At 42.4% G+C, this 22,037-nt stretch overlaps 1 pseudogene; it reads left to right on the top strand.

The window, feature by feature from the left end:
• Positions 1-22,037, top strand: part of LOC123450720 — a 73,740-nt pseudogene that overhangs the window by 36,197 nt on the left and 15,506 nt on the right.

Genomic DNA, 22,037 nt, shown 5'->3' with positions numbered 1-22,037 from the left:
GAACCTGTAATGAGGAAGATATAAAAGCGACACACTGCATAATAAAGTTCTTTATCACAGGAAGCAATATAAAGTGACGTTCCTCCGCACTAAGAGGACACTAATTCAAACCTCAAAAGTGCATGACAACCTCTGCTTCCCTCTGCGAAGGGCCTATCTTGTACCTTTACTTTTGTCCTTGTGAAAGTCTTGGTGATCAACACCAATTCCCTATTCCGTCTTCATCTTGGTGAACGTCATATGCTAGGGAAAGATCTATATTCATATATCAACTTGGAGATGAGTACTTATGCTTTATTATTGTTGACTTTACCCTTGAGGTAAATGGTTGGGAGGCAAAATTATAAGCCCCTATCTTTCTCTGTGTCCAACTGAAACTTTGATACCATGAGTACCACGTGAGTGGTAACAATTATGGAAAACAAAAGAGATGATTGAGTATGTGGTTTTTCTTTACAAGCTCTTATTTGACTCTTTCTGATGTTATGATAAATTGCAATTGCTTCAATGACTATGAACTGTTGTTGGCTACTTCTCGGTAAGGTTTTTGTTTCATACTTTGCTTTGTGAAGGAATTGTTACTTTCCCATAAGAATCTTTATGATGTATTGTTGTTCTATGTGTGATCATGATACCCTCATGTCCGTATTATGTTTATCGACACCTTCATCCCTAAACATGTGGACATGTTTATGGATCTTGGTTTTCGCTTGAGGACAAGCGAGGTCTAAACTTGGGGGAGTTGATATGTCCATTTTGCATCATGCTTTCATGTTGATATTTATCGCTTTATGGACTGTTATTATACTTTGTGGTACCATACTTATGCCTTTTCTCTCTTATTTTGCAAGGTTTATTTGAAGAGGGAGAATACCGGCAGCTGGAATTCTGGACTGGAAAACGAGCAAGTCTGAGTCCTCTATTCTACGCAACTCCAAATGCCCTGAAAATCAATGTGGAAATTTTTGGGAATATATAAAAATATTGGGCGAAAGAAGTGCCAGAGGGGAGCTGCCAGGGCGCACAAGCCTGGTAGCCGCGGCCTACCCCCCCCCGACCGCGAGTACAGGACTTGTGGGCACCCTGGTGGCCCACTGACCCCCCCTCTTCTGCTATATGAAGGGTTTCGTCCGGCAAAAAATCAGGGCAGAGCTTTTTCGAGGAGGCGCCGCCGCCACGAGGCGGAACTTGAGCAGAACCACTCTAGAGCTCCGGCAGGACGATCCTGTCGGGGAAACTTCCCTCCCGGAGGGGGAAATCATCGCCATCGTCATCACCAACACTCCTCTCATCGGAGGGGACTCGTCTCCATCAACATCTTCATCAGCACCATCTCATCTCCAAACCCTAGTTCATCACTTGTAACGAATCTCCGTCTCGTGACTCCGATTGGTACTTGTAAGGTTCCTAGTAGTGTTGATTACTCTTTGTAGTTGATGCTAGTTGGATTACTTGGTGGAAGAGTTTATGTTCAGATCCTTGATGCTACTCATTACCTCTCTGATCATGATTATGATTATGCTTTGTGAGTAGTTACTTTTGTTCCTGAGGACATGGGATAAGTCATGCTAATAGTATTCATGTGAATTTGGTATTCGTTCGGTATTTTGATATGGTGTATGTTGTCTTTTCCTCTAGTGGTGTTATGGGAACGTCGACTACATAACACTTCACCATATTTGGGCCTAGAGGAAGGCATTGGGGAGTAGTAAGTAGATGATGGGTTGCTAGAGTGACAGAAGCTTAAACCCCAGTCTATGCGTTGCTTCGTAAGGGGCTGATTTGGATCCACTAGTTTAATGCTATGGTTAGACGTTGTCTTAATTCTTCTTTTGTAGTTGCGGATGCTTGTGAGAGGGGTTAATCATAAGTGGGATGCTTTTCCAAGTAAGGGCAGTACCCAAGCGCCGGTCCACCCACATATCAAACTATCAAAGTAACGAACGTGAATCAGATGAACATGATGAAACTAGCATGACAGAAATTCCCGTGTGTCCTCGGGAGCGTTTTTCCTCCTATAAGACTTTGTCCAGGCTTGTCCCTTGCTACAAAAGGGATTGGGCTACTTTGCTGCACCGTTGCTACTCTTGTTGCTTGTTACTTTTCACCTGCTACGTTTCATCTCACTACACCATCACTTGTTACCGATACTTTCAGTGCTTGCAGTTATTACCTTGCTGAAAACCGTTTATCACAGCCTTCTGCTCCTCGTTGGATTCGACACTCTTACTTATCGAAAGGACTACGATTGACCCCCTATACTTGTGGGTCATCATAACCACCTTGTGAAAATGTTACCACCATGACTGGCTCGACGAGATGAAGACGTGAGCGTTGGTTTCACCTCGATCGGAGTCACGGTTAAAATGATACGGACGAAAGAAGATCGGGGTCCAACCTACAAAAATATCCTCTCCAACAGGTCCCTGGGCTGAAAAATAGAAAACGTATTGCTGGAAATGCGCTTCTGCTTAAATGAAAGCGTATTTACGAGAATACGCTTCCACTTAACAGCTGGACCAGGTCTTCTCTCACCGACTGGTGGGGTCGGGGCCCACTAGTCGTGTCCCCTCTCTCTCTCCTCAGGCGACGGACGGGCCCCACTTTATCCACTCGTCTCTCTCTCTCTTACATGCGGGCCCCGCCCTAGCTCCTCTCTCTCTCCTGCTTCGTCTTCAACCTCCCGATAGGGCCACGGGGAAGATCTGGCACCGGTCCTCGCCGTCGCTACACTACTCCGGGAGGCCGGCCGACGGGCGCAGGAGAACCACCGCACCTTGCCGCGCTCGAGGGTGGCTGCGGGGTCACCAGAGATGGACCACAGCGCCACCGCCATGGGCCGGTGCGCGGCGGGCGAGGAGTTGTAGTGGGCGGCGCCGGCAGGGCCTTCCTTAGCGGGGTCGGCGATCGTGCAAGATCCAGAGGGGTCTCAGGCAGGGGCTAGGCATGGAGGAAGGGGCCGAGGTGCTCTAACTTGAGCCGGAGCCGAATGCGACAATGGCGGCCATGGCGGGCAGAGAGCTCCTTGATACGTCTCCATCGTATCTACTTTTCCAAACTCTTTTGCCCTTGTTTTGGACTCTAATTTGCATGATTTGAATGGAACTAACCTGGACTGACGATGTTTTCAGCAGAATTGCCTTGGTGTTATTTTTGTGCAGAAATCAAAGTTCTCCAAACGTCCTAAAAATTTACGGGGAGCAGTTTTGGAAAATATCAAAAATATCTACGCCAAGTTCCACCTCAGGGGGTGGGCCAGTGGGCCACAAGCCCCTGCTCCGCCACCACCCTCCTGGTGGAGGTGGGCAGGCTTGTGGGGCCCACAGGCACGTGTCGCCCCCAACTCCAGCTCTATAAGTTGCCTTTCGTCCCAGAAAAAATAAAAAAAGAGAAGTTTTCGTCGCGTTTTCGATACGGAGGCGCCGCCACCTCTTGTTCTTCATCTGGAGGGCAGATCTGGGGTCCGTTTTGGGCTCCAGAGAGGGGAAATCATCGCCATCGTCATCATCAACCTTCTTCCCTCTCCAATTCCACGAAGCTCTTCGTCGTTCGTGAGTAATCTATTCGTAGGCTCGCTGGGCGGTGATGAATAGGATGAGATCTATCATGTAATCGAGTTAGTTTTGATGGGGATTGATCCCTAGTATCCACTATGTTCTGAGATTGATGTTGCTACTACTTTGCCATGCTTAATGCTTGTCACTAGGGCCCGAGTGCCATGATTTCAGATCTGAAATTATTATGTTGTCACCAATATATGTGTGTTTTAGATCCGATCTTGCAAGTTGTAGTTACCTACTATGTGTTATGATCCGGCAACCCCGGAGTGACAATAACCGGAACCACTCCCGGTGATGACCATAGTTTGAGGAGTTCATGTGTTCACCAAGTGCTAATGCGTTGGTCCGGTTCTTTATTAAAAGGAGAACCTTAATATCCCGTAGTTTCCTTTTGGACCCCGCTGCCACGGGAGGGATGGACAATAGATGTCATGCAAGTTCTTTTCCCTAAGCACGTATGACGACACACGGAATGCATGCCTACATCACATTGACGAACGGGAGCTAGCCACATATCTCTCCGTGTTATAGCTGTTGCATGATGAATATCAGCCAAACAAATCACCGACCCATTGCCTATGAGTTTGTCCTACTACTGCCATTACTTGTCTTGCTCTGCTGCTGCTACTACTGTTGCTACTGTTGTTACTTGTCTTCCTCAGCTGCTACTGTTGCTACTAATGTCGCTTGCTACTATTCCTACTTGCTACTGCTGTCACTACTGTTGTTCCTTGCCACTGCTATTGCTCGTTACACTGCCGTTACTCGCTACTCTGATGTTACTACCTTGTTTGCAGATACTAATCTTTCAGGTGTGGTTGAATCTGACAATTCAACTGCTAATACTTAAGGGTATTCTCTCACCTCCCGTCGTGCGAATCAACAAATTTGGGTCGAATACTCTTCCCTCGAAAATGCGATGGTGGGCCGTCAACAACATTCTTCTAGTTTCATTACTGGGGAGTGCTATCAGCATTCTTCTGGTGCCGTTGCAGGAGAAGGTTTGTTGTCATAAGCATTCGTCTAGCTAACACCAGAGATTGCAGATCAGCATTTTTCTGGCGCCATTGCCGGGGAGGTATTGCTATATTCTCTTAGTCACTTTGGATTTATATCTGCTGATCACTACGAAGAATCTGAAGGATCCGAAGACCAAAGTCTTGCCCTCAACTACGAGGGGAGGTAAGGAATTGCGATCTAGCTCTGCACTTGATTCACCTTCAGTTATGAGTAAGTTTACGACTTCACCTCCTGCTAAAAATCTTGATTCGTCGCTTGTGCTTGATGATGCTTGTGATACTACTGCTAGAGATGCTATGCTTGATACTATGCCTGATGATACTATGCTTGATACTGCTAGAGATGCTATGCTTGATACTGCTAGAGATGCTATGCTTGATACTGCTAGAGATGTTATGCTTGATACTGCTAGAGATGCTATGCTTGATACTGCTTTGCCTGATGATGCTAGAGATGTTATTTTGCCTGATGATGATATGCTTGATACTGCTAGAGATACTCCTTTGCATGATGTTCCACTAGGAGTGTTCCTTGATGCTCATATTGCTAGAGTTACTGCCAATGCTCGTGATGCTTCTGAAACAGTCGATACTATTGAGATAGAACCTGCTTTTGCTCCTGCTAGATCTAGCTCTCCTAGATATGAATTGCCTGATATACCTGAGGGTTACGTTATGGAGGGAGAGATAACTGAGGATTTTCTTGCGTGTAAGGATGCCTATGACGCTGAGAAATTACTTCTCAAGTGGAAGGAAAAATATCGGGAAGCTAGGATGAAAAATGACCCGAAGTTTGCCACTTCGCCTATCTTTGTCACCGATAAGGATTATGAATTCTCTGTCGACCCTGAGATAATCTCTCTAGTCGAATCTGATCCTTTTCACGGTTATGAGTCTGAGACGGTCATAGCCCATCTTGCCAAACTATCCGAAATAGCCAACCTTTTCACTAATGAGGAGAAGATCCGCCACTACTATATCCTTAAGCTGTTTCCTTTCTCTCTAAAGGATGATGCTAAAGCCTGGTTCACTTCTATTGCTCCTGGATGTGTGCGTAGTCCCCAGGAGATGGTCTATTACTTCTGTGAGAAATATTTCCCTGCCCATAAGAAGCAAGCTGCCTTGCAGGAAATATACAACTTTTCTCAACCCCAAGAAGGGAGTCGTCCACAAGCTTGGGGGAGGCTCGTCCAGCTACAGAATGCTTTGCCTGATCACCCTCTTAAGAAGAACGAGATACTTGATATCCTCTATAACGGACTTACCGATGCCTCTAGAGACCACCTAGATAGTATTGCTGGTTGTGTTTTTAGGGAACGAAGTGTAGAACAAGCTGAGACCCTACCGAATAACCTCTTGATCAACGATAATGCTTGGACTATTCCCGAACCACCTCCTAAGCCAACTCCGAAGAAAAGAGGTATTCTATTCCTCAGTCCCGAAGATATGCAAGAAGCCAAGAAATCTATGCAAGAGAAAGGCATTAGATCTGAATATGTCAAAAATCTACCACCTATCGAAGAGATCCATGGTCTCGATAACCCGATACAGGTAGTGGAAGTGAATTCTCTGCGTAGGTTTGATGAGAGTGATATTCCTTTTGATAAACCTGCTAGCCTATGCTTTGATGAATTTGACAACTTTGTTGCCAAACAACAGAGTTTCAATGATTATGTTAGCACACATTTGGAACAAAGTGCTCGTATGCTTAGCCATTTAAGTGCTTGTGTAGACAGAAATGTCAATGCTCTGAAGCTTCTGAGTAAACATGCCTCTATGATTACTACTCAGGTAGATCAAGTACTTAAAGCTCAGAATGACTTGCTCAATGAATTAAATGACAACTCTGTCAGAGTCATTACTAGAGGAGGCAAAATGACTCAGGAACCTTTGTATCCTGAAGGTCATCCTAAGATAATTGATCAAGATTCTCAAGGAATCAATGCTGATACACCTAGTCATCCTAAGGAGAAGAAGAAGGATGATAGAAACCTACACGCCAGTTCACCAAATACTGTCACACCTGAAGAACCTAATGATATTTCTGCGTCTGATGCAGAAACACAATCAGGTGATGAACATGAACCTGGTGACAATGTGGACAGTGATGTTCATAATAATGCTCAACCTAGCCATGATGAGGATGTGGATATTGAACCTACGGTTAATCCTGATAATCCACAACCTAAGAGATACAACAAGAATGACTTCATTGCTAGGAAGCATGGTAAAGAAAGAGAGCCATGGGTTCAGAGACCTATGACCTTTCCTCCTAAGCCATCCAAGAAAAAGGATGATGAGGATTTTGAGCGCTTCGTTGAGATGATAAGACCTGTCTTTCTGCAGATGCAGTTAACTGATATGCTCGAGATGTCTCCGTATGCCAAGTACATGAAAGATATCGTGACTAATAAACGGAAGATACCGGATCTTGAGATCTCCACCATGCTTGCCAACTACACTTCTAAAGGTGGAACTCCTAAGAAACTTGGTGATCCCGGAGTGCCCACTATACCTTGCTCTATTAAAGGAAACTACGTAAGAACTTCCTTATGTGACCTTGGAGCCGGTGTTAGTGTTATGCCGCTTTCTCTTTATCATAGACTTGAGTTGGATAAGTTGACACCCACTGAAATTTCTCTGCAAATGGCCGACAAATCAACTGCTTTCCCTATCAGCAATTGCGAGGATGTGCCTGTTGTGGTTGCTAATACCACTATCTTAACAGACTTTGTTATCATGGATATTCCCGAGGACAGTGCCATGGCTATCATCCTTGGAAGACCCTTTTTAAACACTGCAGGGGCTATTATAGATTGTGACAAAGGCAATGTCACTTTCCATGTCAACGGTAATGAGCACACAGTGCACTTTCCGAAGAAACGATATCAAGTACATTGCATCAATGCTATCGAAAAGACTTCATCTATTCTCATTGGGAGCTTTGAATGCCCTATTCCTCGTGTCAAGATGAAGTATGATTTGCTTGTTGGGGAGATACATATCCCATTGAGGTGACTTAGTGGCTATTCGAAAATTCTCCGTTCTCTCTTGCGATTCGAGAAGGTTTTGTCATAAGGACTTGATCAATCCCATTGACGAATTTCTTTCGATGACCATGAAACGGATGAATCAAAGAGTCACATACCTCTGTTTTGAGTTTTCCTTTTCTGTTGCTTAGAAGAAAAAGATAGAATTAGTTTAGTTTTTCCTGTTTTCTGTTTTAGCGTCCCGGAGAAAAATACCTCGAAAATAAAAGTTCTCCGATGGTCCTGAAAATTTAGTATGATTTTTTCTGGAATTTTTGAAAATTTCTGGGCCTGAGAGCTGGCCAGGGGGCCTGACCAGTGGGCCACAAGCCCCCCCCCCCACCGCCACCTACCCCCTGGTGGCGGGGTGCAAGCTTGTGGGGCCCACAGGCACCCCCTCCACTCATTCCAGCTTCCAGCCTCTTCTTCCACCTCCAGAAAAAATTGTTTCGCAGCTCAAACCCGTGTTCTTGCTCATTTGAGTGTGATTTTCGATCTCCTTGCTCAAAACACCATTCTCCGAACCGTTTTGGGGAAATTACTCCTTGGTAAGTGACTCCTCCATTAGTCCAATTAGTTTTTGCTCTAGTGCTTTATCCTTCGCGTATTCTTGCTACCTTGGTGACCCTGTTCTTGAGCTAGAAATGTTGATTTTAGCTGGTCCCAAGTAGTTTTAGCGCGTGATACGGTCTCTAGGCACTTGTAGGAGTAGTTGCTACAAGTTGGGTTGATCCTTGTTCACTTTTCTTTCGAAGTCTCTAAAAATTTCAGAATTTTTTAGAGCTAGAAAAAGGAAAAGATGAGGAGGTTCTTGAGAGGCTCTTCAAGCCATAACCACAAGGAGGATGAGAAGAATCACCCCAAGTACGGAGTCCCTCGAGTCAAAGAAGTTCAGCGTGCGAGTGGCCAAGTGATGAATTTTTGCGTGCTGCTGGGCTTTATGAAGACTTTTATTACTTGGTGGAGAACGCAGGTCTTACTGCGTTCATTGCAGATAAGTGCCCACAATATCTCCTCCTCACCAATATTTTCATTCAAAGCTTCAACTTTTATCCGAGGAAGAATCCTCCCATGGTTGAGTTCATGATATACGATGTTCCCCAGTGCATGACACAACAGGATTTTTGGAATGTATGCAAATTACCTTATGATGGGGATATCCGTGATCCTCGTCCACGGGACTTGGAGGATTTCATTGGTTCTATTGTTGTTGGAGAGGAGAGAGGAGTGTCTCGCGCTAGAATTGCTAGCATACATTTTCCTGTGCTTCGGTACTTCTCACTATTTGTGGGAAAATGTTTGATTGGCCGTGGGGAGGCTGGGTCACTTAGTTCTCCAGACCTTGCGGTTTTGCGCGGGCCTTTATAACGATAAGACTTATATCTTGGGCGCTATAGTAGCTCAACGGTTGAACCTGAACCGTTCTAAAGGTATTATCTATGGAGGTATCTATGCTATCCGTCTTGCCAGACACTCTGAGATACCCATTAGACTGGGAGAGGAAGGAGAGATGCTTCTCCCTGAGAGATATCTGGATTATGACAGCATGGTTCGCCATGATTTTCTGGATAGAGATGCTAGTAGACGGATGATTTATAACCTGGTGTTTAGTCAGGGTACTCGAGAGACTATTACTTTGCCTGCTCCTTCTTTGTTCGATCTTCATGCAGGTAGGTACACTATTATGCCCGCGGACATCTACACATATTAGGGCTTGGCCCAACCACAGGCGCCCGTGCCCGAGCCGCCAGTCGAGTACCAGACGCCAGTTTATCAGTGGGAGCCGGAGGAGCTCACACAGCAGTGGCATCCACAGTCTGCTCCGGAGTATCCTGGAGCTGGTTATTTCCCACCTTGGGAGTAGACCAAGCTAGGCCAAAAGCCTAAGCTTGGGGGAGTACGTGTTCTCACTGACTTTACATTCATGCTTATGCTTTCACTTTGTTAGCCGGTGTTTACACTTTGCCACTGTATCATCCATGCTAGTTTATTTTCGTTTTCTTGTTTTGTGTCCTTTTGAGAAAACCCAAAAAGATTTTTCTTTCTTCTTTTGCTTGTTGGGAGTTTTCCCGTGTAAATAGTTTTCTTTTTCTTTGTGTCAAGGTAGAAGATATTGGTTACAATGCTTATTTGTTCTTGCATGCTTACCTGTTTAGCTTTCAAAGAGCCATATTATTTTGTCTTCTCCTTTGTGTTTTCCTGTAGATTCAGCTTAGTCCAATGCACGAGTGCGCTTATTATTGTTCACATCGTTCGATCGTGCAAATGAAAGGCAACAATGATGATATATAATGAAGTGACTGAGACTGAAAAGCTGGTATGAACTCTATCTATTTTGTTTTTGTAAATATGACTAGCTTGTTGACCCAGATTTAGCTTTGTTGTGAGAGAACCATGTTTGCAATGACAACTTAGAGATCATAGTTTCTGATGCCATGCTTATTTAGCTGAGAGCTTATAATGGTTTGTCTTGAATGCCAACATAGATTTTGAGATGACTATGATGTAGTATGATAGGATGGTATTCTCCTTTGAATGTTTCAAGTGGCTTGACTTGGCGCATGTTCATGCATGTAGTTGACACAAAATCAACATAGCCTCTATGATGTTCGTGTTCATGCTGATTTATATCATGTTCATGCTTGCATTCAATGTTAGTCAAACTCATTGCATCTTGATGACTGTTGTCGCTCTCTAGTTGGTCGCTTCCCAGTCTTTTGCTAGCCTTCACTTGTACTAAGCGGGAATACTGCTTGTGCATCCACTTCCATAAACCCAAAAGTTTTTCCATGAGAGTCCACCATACCTACCTATTTGCGGTATCTACCTGCCGTTCCAAGTAAATTTGCATGTGCCATTCTCTAAACCTTCAAGAAATAATCTGTTTTACATGCCCGAACCGCTCATGTGGTGACTGAGGGCTATTGGTATCTTCCATGCTAGGAGTGTTATCCTTGACATGTGTTTATTAAAAGCATTCACGAGAAAGGGGTCGGTATTTGGGATGCCCAGTTCCATGCTTAAATCAAAAACATAACTGTAAAACAAGACTCCCCCCAGATTGATGTTAGTATGGACGGTACCCGAGGATTTGGCTAGCCGTGGAGTGTGATTGATTGGTGGTGGGGGAGTTAAAACTTTACTTTTTTGTTTGGGAACCGCCTATAGCATGAGTAGCATGGAAGATATTGAGAACTCTTGGTCATTGCGTTGACAATGAAAGCATGCCACCCAAAATTATTACCTCTGTTTTCAAAGCTTGAGCTCTCGCACCTCTACAAATCAATGCTTCCCTCTGAGAAGGGCCTGTCTATTTATTTTCCTGTCGAGTCATCCTCCTCTTATATAAGCACCAATTAGAGAGCACCTCTGTCATTTTTATGCTTTGCTTTAATTGATATTGAGTATGACTATGACTCGATCTTCGTTGCTATGAATTACAATGTTTATTCAGCCCTTGATCTTTGAAAGTGCTCTGCATTTATGTTTTGCGGTCTCAGAAAGAGCTAGCGAGATACCACCTATTCATATTGCTTCATGCTTGTTTTTATTGAAGTGTTGGTATTTGAAACTCACTATTATTTGCTCGTTAGATGATTATGCCATTGATATTAGCTTACAGTGAGACCTTTGTGTCATTTTCTTATGTGGTTAACTTGTGATCTTGCTGAAATTCTGGTTATGAGTTAGACATAGTTGCAACAACAAGATCAAACAGAGTTTGTCAAAGTTTTTCTTTCTCTCTCAGTTTGTCAACTGAGTTGCTTGAGGACAAGCAAGGTTTTAAGCTTGGGGGAGTTGATACGTCTCCATCGTATCTACTTTTCCAAACTCTTTTGCCCTTGTTTTGGACTCTAATTTGCATGATTTGAATGGAACTAACCTGGACTAACGTTGCTTTCAGCAGAATTGCCTTGGTGTTATTTTTGTGCAGAAATCAAAGTTCTCCAAACGTCCTGAAAATTTACGGGGAGCAGTTTTGTAAAATATCAAAAATATATGCGCCAAGTTCCACCTCAGGGGGTGGGCCAGTGGGCCACAAGCCCCTGCTCCGCCACCACCCCCCTAGTGGCGGTGGGCAGGCTTTTGGGGCCCACAGGCACCTGGCGACCCCATCTCCAGCTCTATAATTTGCCTTTCGTCCCAGAAAAAATAAAAAAAGAGATGTTTTTGTCGCGTTTTCGATACGGAGGCGCCGCCACCTCCTGTTCTTCATCTGGAGGGCAGATCTGGAGTCCGTCTTGGGCTCCGGAGAGGGGAAATCGTCGCCATCGTCGTCATCAACCTTCTTCCCTCTCCAATTCCATGAAGCTCTTCGTCGTTCGTGAGTAATCTATTCGTAGGCTCGCTGGGCGGTGATGAGTAGGATGAGATCTATCATGTAATCGAGTTAGTTTTGATGGGGATTGATCCCTAGTATCCATTATGTTCTGAGATTGATGTTGCTACTACTTTTCCATGCTTAATGCTTGTCACTAGGGCCCGAGTGCCATGATTTCAGATCTGAAATTATTATGTTGTCACCAATATATGTGTGTTTTAGATCTGATCTTGCAAGTTGTAGTTACCTACTATGTGTTATGATCCGACAGCCCCGGAGTGACAATAACCGGAACCACTCCCGGTGATGACCATAGTTTGAGGAGTTCATGTGTTCACCAAGTGCTAATGCGTTGGTCCGATTCTTTATTAAAAGGAGAACCCTAATATCCCGTAGTTTCCTTTTGGACCCGGCTACCACGGGAGGGATGGACAATAGATGTCATGCAAGTTCTTTTCCCTAAGCACGCCTGACGACACACGGAATGCATGCCTACATCACATTGACGAACGGGAGCTAGCCACATATCTCTCCGTGTTATAGTTGTTGCATGATGAATATCATCCAAACAAATCACCGACCCATTGCCTACGAGTTTGTCCTACTACTGTCGTTACTTGTCTTGCTCTGCTGTTACTACTAATGTTGCTACTGTTGTTACTTGTCTTTCTCTGCTGCTACTGTTGCTACTACTGTCGCTTGCTACTGTTGCTACTCGATACTGCTATCACTACTGTTGTTCCTTGCCACTGCTATTGCTCGTTACACTGTCGTTACTCGTTACTCTGTTGTTACTACTGCGTTTGCAGATACTAATCTTTCAGGTGTGGTTGAATCTGAAAATTCAACTGCTAATACTTGCGAGTATTCTCTCACCTCCCGTTGTGCGAATCAACAAATTTGGGTCGAATACTCTACCCTCAAAAACTGCTGCGAACCCACGCGTTGGTGGGCCGTCAACAACATTCTTCTAGTTTCATTACTCGGGAGTGCTATCAGCATTCTTCTGGTGCCGTTGCAGGAGAAGGTCTGTTGTCATAAGCATTCGTCTAGCTAATGCTAGAGATTGCAGATCATTCCTCGAGCTCGAGTGGGAGGGGCTTGGGGAGCTCTGGTCTTGCTAACGAGGAGGGGGCTCGGCTTTCTCCTTAAATAGCCTGAGGGGAAGCTTCTGGGCATCTCTCGCGGGTGTCCGAAGCTCCCGAAGGATCGCCATTGCTCCAGTGGTCGGAAGAGGTGTCCATGGCGAGGAACAGAGGGGGGAAGGACCGCACGATCACGGGCTAGCTACTGGACATGGAGGGGACGCAAGAGGCAGAGCGAGTGGACGGGGTCGGGGCCCAAATGTACAGAGCTTGCATATGGCGCGCTCTGCCGGTGATCACCACGTGCACGACCTGATTTGACACCTCCTGTGTGTCCAATCATGTCCAATAGCACCCTCACTGCTCCAGGAGATAAGAATGGAAGTTGGAATGAGCTGGGAGGCTCTGGGAAGAAGGAACTTGCCAAAACAGATCCTGATATGAAGGTGTTTGTGGTTGTTTCTGGGGAAATGAGTGGATAATTGGAGTTGGATCTTTGTCAAAATGACATAGGATAGGAAGAACTATAAGCTTGCAAAATTTTAAGTCTTCTGGACCCTGTTTGCATACACTTCCTTCACAAACCACAAAATGGTCCAGAAACTAGAATTTGAAGCTGGGCTCAAATGGCTAAATGAATTTGGCTCAATCTTGGGGAAGTATGATGATTTGATAAATTAAGATACTGGAGAAGTTTCAGCTCAATTGGAAATTCCTAGAGGGTACTTCCTTCACACAGCTTCCAAATGGGCAGAAACTTAGGAAAATTGCTGGGAAACGATGGTGAGAGGGATTGAGCTGATTTTTGGTATTCACTAGTGATTTAACAATGTAACCCATCATAAAAAGTTTCAGCTCAAGGATATCAAGGAATAGAGCACTTCCTTTGCAAATTTCCCAACTGGACAAAATTTTCAATTTGATGTTGTGCTCAAAATTTGAACTAGGGAACTTGGGATTTTTATGGAAATGATGAAGATATGGATAGGAGAAGCTCCAGAAATTATTTGGGATTTTTCCTGGCTACCAAAATGGTAGTTCCTTTAGAAAGTGCCCAAAATGCTATATTGGAATTAAATAGGAAAATGCAATTTTCCCTTATTCTATGATGGCCATATCTTATGGGAGCTCAATATGATCACAAAGAATATCTCTACAAGTTTTCATGAGCTTTGAAGATCGATAGCTATTTTCCTGGATTTAATTCCTTTAACTGGCACAAAAAGGAATTAATTCTAAATCAAAAATATTGCAAATGACTTGGCAATATTTTTGCATATCCAGGGTTCAAAGATGAAGGATGATCATTGGGAAAAGGTTTGGGAGGCAACAGGACAAAAGAAATTGGGGTTCCTTTGAAACAGGAGAGATCACGGTTTCCCTTCCAGCAATTCGGAAGGTAGGGTTTTAACGGCAAAACCCTGAGAAAAGGTCTTGGGTGGAACGGCTAAACTGGGGAGAATTTAGGGAAGGCAAGGCCATATGACCATCTTCACATTCCCAGGGTGAAAGAAATCTGATAACCTGAGAAAAAGATGGGGGTCAAATCCCGCAAATGAAAAAAATCAGGGAGCGAAAACCAGGGTGTTACAATACCTCACTTTGCTATGTAATGATGTAAATGTAAGTGGCCATATACTCACATGTTATTTACAAGAATGGTTATATTGCATTGCTCTTAATGGATTAATGGAGTAGAGTATTTACAGTCCATTTACTCAATGTTTGACAATTTGTTGTTGTACATAATACAAACCATCTTGTCGCCAACAAAGAAGCACTATTAGTAATTCATTGAATTTGAATGTGGACATACTCTGTGCAAGACTTGTTAGGACTAGAGCGACATCTGCATGTTGAGGTTGACATAAGTTCAGTTTATGGGAAATGACTGTAAACCTTCAATTTTTTTAGGAAAAACTGGTGTTGTGATTTGTAAAATTCCATGGCACACAATTCTATCATAAGACCTGTTTTGATCACACATCTTCTTTGCCTTCATATTTATTATGTGCCATGTAAGTTTTGGATGGTGACAATGACTTTACCATGTTTGATATGTTTCACCCAAATCGAGAGTAGCTTGACTGAGTATAGTCATGATTGATGTTGCCATTACATTCTTAGTTTCTTGGATGTGAGCTGCCATCTTAAATCTGCAATTATGTGCTTATTCTAATACTTTTAACTTGACAAAATGATCACTATGATAGCCGTAGCCAAGTAGCTTGTCCTTTCCACAATTTGGCGATGCGTTAGATGATGCACTTGTGTTTCTATAATATAGTAAAGTTACATATTGGGATTGAAAAGTGCATGGATTATCTCCTATAGTGTCTTGGGTAGGACAAAGACAAACATCAATTTGATGGCAGACGATTTCAAAACACTCGTATGTTGGTTATACTTGTTCACATTTAAAACTTACTCGTCAACACAAGATCAAGTACACAATAAAAATATCATTAATATTCTGTAATTAATGGTTTTTCACTCCCACCATCAATTTTTCTAAATAATCTTTGACTAAAGTTGTTTTCGCATTCTGAAAAGTGAAAACACACATTTTGCTTCTACTCAGTGGGAAAACCAAAAAGGAAATGTGCCCTTACTGGCATTAAGTTAGGGTTTCAGGTCTTATCTTTATCGACTTCTACTCAAGTTACCCACTTCACTTACCTTTCTAAGATATACAAGGGCAGAATTGATAATTAACCACAAACAAATCAAAATGATTTACCAATAGAAACGGCGTCATATTTGGAAAGGGCGGGTTTTCTCTGTATCTGGCATACTCTCCTCTGATTGGCTTTAGTGTGTGGATGGCCAAACAACTATTGGTCCCACTTCACAAAATGCAACTAAAAGATGTCAGGCATGTTATACCGCAATGATGGTACTAACTTGGAGTGTGATGGCCTCCTGGATGGGTATCACAACTCTTAACTTGAGATTTGTGCATAGAATGTGGCTGATGCAAGTTTGTTTGAAGCTAATTTATAGATGTGTGTTGGGAGCCATTAAATGCTTAAACTCGATAGTATTGTCAATCTTATGGCACATCCGGAATAAGAGGAATAGTAGAATCTTCTATCAAAAAGAAAAGATAGGTTTACCATTTATTTAGTAAGTTCAAGTGAAGACAATCATGTGGGTAAAGCATGCACAAATAAAATCAAGGAAATATACACAAATATGTTAATTTTCCCTTTTTCTTGTGTGAATAAATTTCAATTTTCTTTACTTTTCCTGTTGAATCTCATCAGTTATTTTGCAATACTGCACCAAAAAACTCCCAAAAGAACACGTAGGCAAGCTGGCATGTAACGTATTAAGGAGCAGTACTGCACCATATTATGCATACATAACACATGTTAGGCTCAGTCTGCCATCTGGTGTCCTTTCAAGTGTAGTTTTGCTATTAAATCCTCTAATAACTAATTCTCGGCCTCTTTTTTAGAACCATAACAAAACTTTCTTACTAGAGTTATTAGGGATTCTTATAACTAACAAGATTTCAACTAACGGTGCAGCACAACAAATCAAACACTCGAAGTAGTGTTTAACCAGTTTACAAACTTAGTAATTTCTCATTCACTACTTTTTTAGTTGTTCCATATGCTATATTTTTCCTGATTTCTAACTTCTCTTTAATTTTCAATAATGCACATTGCAGATGCTATCCTCAGTGCCATTTTTGTTTTGTGAATAGGTTAACAATTACTCCCTTGTCGAGCTTGTTGTTGGTTATCCATTCAACTTACAGGTTCGATCTTCTCCAGACGTACGGTGCCCTTCTGGTAGCATAGTTCATCTGGTAGTAAAGTTCACCTCCTCTTTCACTTTATGTTTTCTAATGTTCACTTTTGTGTAAAGCAGGCATCACAAGTAAGCCTTCTTGTAGGAGAATTTTGTAAAACTAGGAAACTTGATGATTTGAGCTACACATATTGGAATGGAATTTTTACCTCAAAGGTGATAGTTCATTTCCTTCTGTGCATTAAATAGGATAGGGTGTGGACTGTAGTACTTTTTTGGCCATCAGATATATTGTATTCTTCTAAGACTGCTATTAGGTTGTTTTGTGGGCAAATGACCGTCATGCCTGTTTTCAAAGTATTTGGTTGTGGAGTTTTCTGATCGATCTTGCTTTTTCACTCAAACCATGTTGTATTGATCTTGCCATTGATAATAATTCAGACTTTAGTTTGCACCACCATTGTGTATTTATGTTCCTAAGAAATTCGTCCTTTTACACATGTGATTATGCACTAGAGTGATTAACAAGGATGTATTGCATTGTTGCTATACTGGTCTGAAGCACTATGACTTTCGAATCAACCCATATGTAATCTTCAATTGGCATTGATGATTCAGACTTTAGGAGATGCGTTTATTGTATATCTGCTCTTACTATAAAGTGGACAGTAAAACTGAATTCCTTATTTCTTGTAAAATTAGATTGTTATATGCTACATAGTAGACCACATATTTTTATCAAGATTATTTGGTCAACATTTTTCAATGTTGCTTGCTTTTGTGTTTCCAACATTCCGTCCAAGGATACCATGTGTATCTAATCCAGCAGAAGAAGGAGTAGCTTTATGATGTCATTGCTGAGCACGAGGCCAAATATGTGGTATCCGGGCGTGACACTTATCTGTTAAACACTTTGTGTACACAAGTCAATGTGGGTACTGATTTTTTTTATGGTGTACTGATATGTCTCCAACATATCTATAATTTTTGATGGTTTCATGCTATTATCTAGTCAAACTTTGGATGTTTTGTATGCCTTTTATATATTTTTTGGGAATAACTTATTAACTCAGTGCCAGTTCATGTTTTTCCCATGTTTTGACCCCTTTCATAGGAGGATTTTGAACGGAGTCCAAACGGAACGAAACTGCCAAAAAGATTTTTTCTGAAACAGAAACAGATCAGGAAGCCTGAGAATCGGGGCAGGGGGCCTGCAGGGACCCCACAAGCCCCCTAGATGCGGCCAGGGGGGCCCGCACCTCCCTGGCTTGTATGCTCCCTGGGCCACCTATAAATTCCATAAAATCCCAGAAAAAATCAGGAGATCATCGAAAGTACTTATCCGCCGCCGCAAGCTTCTGTCTCCGCAAGATCCCATTTGGGGCACGTTCTGGTGCCCAGTCGGAGGGGGGATTCGGATACGGAGGGCTTCTTCGTCAACACCATGACCTCTCCGATGATGCGTGAGTAGTTCACCATAGACCTACGGGTCCTTAGCTAGTAGCTAGATGGCTTCTTCTCTCTCTTGGATCTTCAATACAAAGTTCTCCATGATCTTCATGGAGATCTGTCCGATGTAATCTTCCTTTGCGGTGTGTTTGTCGAGATCCGATGAATTGTGGATTTATGATCAGATTATCTATGAATCTTATTTGAGTTTCTTCTGATCTCTCTTATGCATGATTTCATATCCTTGTAATTCCCTTCGAGTTGTGGGTTTTGTCTGGCCAACTAGATCTATGATTCTTGCAATGGGAGAAGTGCTTGGTTTTGGGTTCATACCGTTCGGTGACCTCACCCAGTGACAGAACGGGTAGCGAGGCACGCATCATGTTGTTCCCATCAAGGGTAAAAAGATGGGGTTTTCATCATTGGTTTGAGATTATCCCTCTACATCATGTCATCTTGCTTAAGGCGTTACTCTGTTCGTCATGAACTCAATACACTAGATGCATGCTGGATAGCGGTCGATGAGTGGAGTAATAGTAGTAGATGCAGAAAGTATCGGTCTACTTGTCTCGGACGTGATGCCTATATGTATGATCATTGCCTTAGATATCATCATGACTTTGCGCGGTTCTATCAATTGCTCCACAGTAATTTGTTCACCCACCGTAATATTTGCTATTTTGAGAGAAGCCTCTAGTGAATACTATGGCCCCCGGGTCTACTCCACACCATATTTTCATCCTTACACTTTTTCTTCTTGCACTTTCCGCCTTCAGATCTCACTTTGCTATCAATCTTGAAGGGATTGACAACCCCTTTATAGCGTTGGGTGCAAGCTCTTTTGTGTTTGCACAGGTACTCTCGACTTGACGAGATTCTCCTACTGGATTGATACCTTGGTTCTCAAACTGAGGGAAATACTTACTGCTCCTGTGCTGCATCGCCCTTTCCTCTTCAAGGGAAAAACCAACGCAAGCTCAAGAGACGACAGAAGGATTTCTGGCACTATTGCCAGGGAAGAACTTTTGTTGCCGTAGCAGAAGAATTTTTGGCGCCGTTGCCGGGGAGGATCAAGTCAAGAACTCATCCATGTAAGTGTCGCAAACTCATCTCTTGCATTTACTTTGTTTGCCAGTTGCCTCTCATTTTCCTCTCCTCCACTTCACAAATTTTCCTTTTCCGTTTGCCTTTTCGTTCGCCCTTTTCTTGCTTGCTCTTTGCCCGCTTGTCTGCCTGCTAAAACCCGCATGGCCCAACCAAGGGATTTTGATGCTCACAATGCAAAGTTGGAAGAGATTGAAACTAGTGTTAAAGGCTTCATGTCTACATAGTTTGAATACAGCAGTTACTTTCGTAGATAACTGAAGGAGCAAAATTCTTTTCTGGCCTTTATGAGTAGAGAAGTTGATGATATGGCCAAAGAATTCCTTGCGCTAAATTCTCAGTTTGCTCGTCTTGAAAAGTTGGTACGCCAGATTTCTGATAAGGAGGCTACCTTAGTCAATAAAATGGCTGCTAAACCTGAAACTCGTGATGAGAATCACGAAGATCTTAAAGTGCTTAGTGTGACTCCCATTGAATCTTTGTTTTCTTGTGTCAAACCTAATGATGATGGGGCTGGATATGAATCCACTTTGGTTGAAAAGTGCCCCAATGATTCGAATTCCATCTATCTTGATGCTAAAAGCATTGAAAGTGGAGTAGAAGATATTAAAACTTTGAGTGGTAATGAAATTACTACTTTGGATTTCAAGGAATTCAATTATGATAGTTGCTCCTTGGTTGAATGCATTTCCTTGATGCAATCCATGCTAAACTCTCCACACGCTTATAGCCAAAATAAGGCCTTTACCGATCATATCGTCGAAGCCATGATAAAATCTCTTGAAGAGAAACTTGAATTAGAAGTCTCTATCCCTAGAAAGCTTCATGATGAGTGGGAACCTACTATCAAAATCAAAATCAAAAAGTATGAATGCAATGCTTTGTGTGATTTGGGTGCTAGTGTTTCCGCGATTCCAAAGTATTTATGTGATGTTCTGGGTTTTAATGAGATTGAAGAATGTTCTCTTAATTTGCATCTTACTGATTCTACTGTCAAGAAACCCATGGGAAGGATCAATGATGTTCTTATTATTGCAAATAGGAACTATGTACCCGTGGATTTCATTGTGCTTGACATTGATTGCAATCCTACATGCCCTATTATTCTTGGTAGACATTTCCTAAGGACCATCGGTGCTATCATCGATATGAAGGAAGGGAATATTAGATTTCAATTTCCTTTAAAGAAGGGCATGGAGCACTTTCCTAGAAAGAAAATAAGATTGCCTTATGAATCCATGATGAGGGCTGCTTATGGTTTGAGCACCAAAGACGATGATATGTGATTCTATCGCTTTTATGCCTAGCTAAGGGCGTTAAACAATAGCGCTTGTTGGGAGGCAACCCAATGAATTTATTTCTTTTTATTTCTATTTTGTTGCGTCCACACCACATAATTCTGTTGTGATTGTGTTTTTTGTGTTTCTTTTTGTGTTTTGCCAAGCAAAACCTTTATGACTAGTCTTGGTGATGGTTGTTTGATCCTGCTGGAAAAAGACAGAAACTTTTCGCTCACGAGATGATTTTTAATTTTTATTCAGAAAGAGCTTTTGAGTTGATTCTTTTTTGCTGCTGGTTGATATGCCTTTTTCCCAGGCAGTTGTAATGTTTCAGAATTTTTGAGGTACAGAAGTATACGAAGTATACAGATTGCTACAAACTGGTCTATTTTTGACAGATTTTTGTTGAGTTGGTTGCTTGTTTTGATGAAACTATGGATAGTATCGGGGGGTACTAGCCATGGAAAAGTGAGAATACAGTAGCCCAACACCAATACAAATAGAAATCAAGATTGCTATAGTATCTAAAGAGGTGATAGTTTGTTTTCTTGTGCTAATATTATCACGAGTTTCTGTTTAAGTTTTGTGTTGTGAAGTTTTCAAGTTTTGGGTGATGTTCTCATGGACAAAGAGATAAAGAGTGGAAAGAGCTTAAGCTTGGGGATGCCCAAGGCATCCCAAGTCAAATTCAAGGACACCAAAAATCCTAAGCTTGGGGATGCCCCGGGAAGGCATCCCCTCTTTCGTCTTCAATCCATCGGTAACATTACTTGGAGCTATATTTTTATTCACCACATGATATGTGTTTTGCTTGGAGTGTCTTGCATCTTAGGAGTCTTTTTTGGCACAATCATCCTTGCTGCACACCTTTAGAGAGAGAGATGCACTCATCGTGATTTTGCTAGAATGCTCATCGTGCTTCACTTATATCTTTTGAGCTAGATAATTTTGCTCATTGTGCTTCACTTATATCTTTTAGAGCACGGCGGTGCGTGACTTGGTAGTTGGCTTATGATATGAAAGTAGTTCCAAAGGTGATAGGTACCCAAAGAGGATACAAAAACCTACATCTTCATGTGCATTGAGTAGAAAGAGAAGTTTTGATTCATCTCAATTAGTTTTGAGACGTGAATTTGGTAATATTAAGAGTTATGTTATTAGGGTGTTGTGAATCTAGAAATAGTTGTGTTGAAGTTAGTGATTCCCGTAGCATGCACGTATGGTGAACCGCTATGTTAGGAAGTCGGAGCATAATTGATATATTGATTGCCATCGTTTGTGTTGAGGTCTGGATTGCGCGATGGTTAACACCTACCAACCCTTCCCCTAGGAGTATGCGTTTGGCACCTTGTTTCGATTACTAATAAAAACTTTAACAATAAGTATGTGAGTTCTTCATGACTTGGTATAGATGCACTTTCACCTTCCACC

This window comes from Hordeum vulgare, chromosome 4H (assembly GCF_904849725.1).
Source record: "Hordeum vulgare subsp. vulgare chromosome 4H, MorexV3_pseudomolecules_assembly, whole genome shotgun sequence".
NCBI lineage: Eukaryota > Viridiplantae > Streptophyta > Magnoliopsida > Poales > Poaceae > Hordeum > Hordeum vulgare.
The sequence above is the reverse complement of the archived record's forward strand: the minus strand, read 5'-3'. Positions and strand labels throughout refer to the sequence as shown.